Here is a 499-nt window from a genome sequence, read left to right on the forward strand (position 1 = left end):
TCCTCTTCTCCAGGCTAAACAATCCCAACCCCCTTAGCCTCTCCTCATAGCACTTGTGCTCAAGTTCCTTCACCAGCCTCATTGCTCTTCTCTGGTATCTCGATATCCTTCCTGAACTGAGGGGCCCATGAATGTGAAGATGTGGCTGCTGGCTGTGACCACCTGCTCTGTCCCTCCTTTTGCAGGGCCAGGCCAGTGCTGGGGAGGGACCCTGGGGGTCCTGACCTGCAGCCCACACCTGCTCCCCGATGGTGCAACCCCCTGCTGTAGTGGTGCTGGGTGTTGGTGCTCCTGCCAGGTCAGTGGGTGGGCAGGTGGAAAGCTCATCCCAGGGGCTGCCACCGCCCTGAACCCTGTGGCCGTTTAATCCTTCACCCATTAACTTGGACTAATAAACCTCATGGGAGCGAGAAGCTAAAAGCTGTGCCCACGCCAGCGCCACCTCCACCAGCTCAGCTCCCAGTGCCTGCCATGGCAGCCGGCTTCTTCATCAGCAAGA

The sequence above is a fragment of the Acanthisitta chloris genome, unplaced genomic scaffold (genome assembly GCF_000695815.1).
Source record: "Acanthisitta chloris isolate BGI_N310 unplaced genomic scaffold, ASM69581v1 scaffold25160, whole genome shotgun sequence".
Taxonomy (NCBI): Eukaryota; Metazoa; Chordata; class Aves; order Passeriformes; family Acanthisittidae; genus Acanthisitta; species Acanthisitta chloris.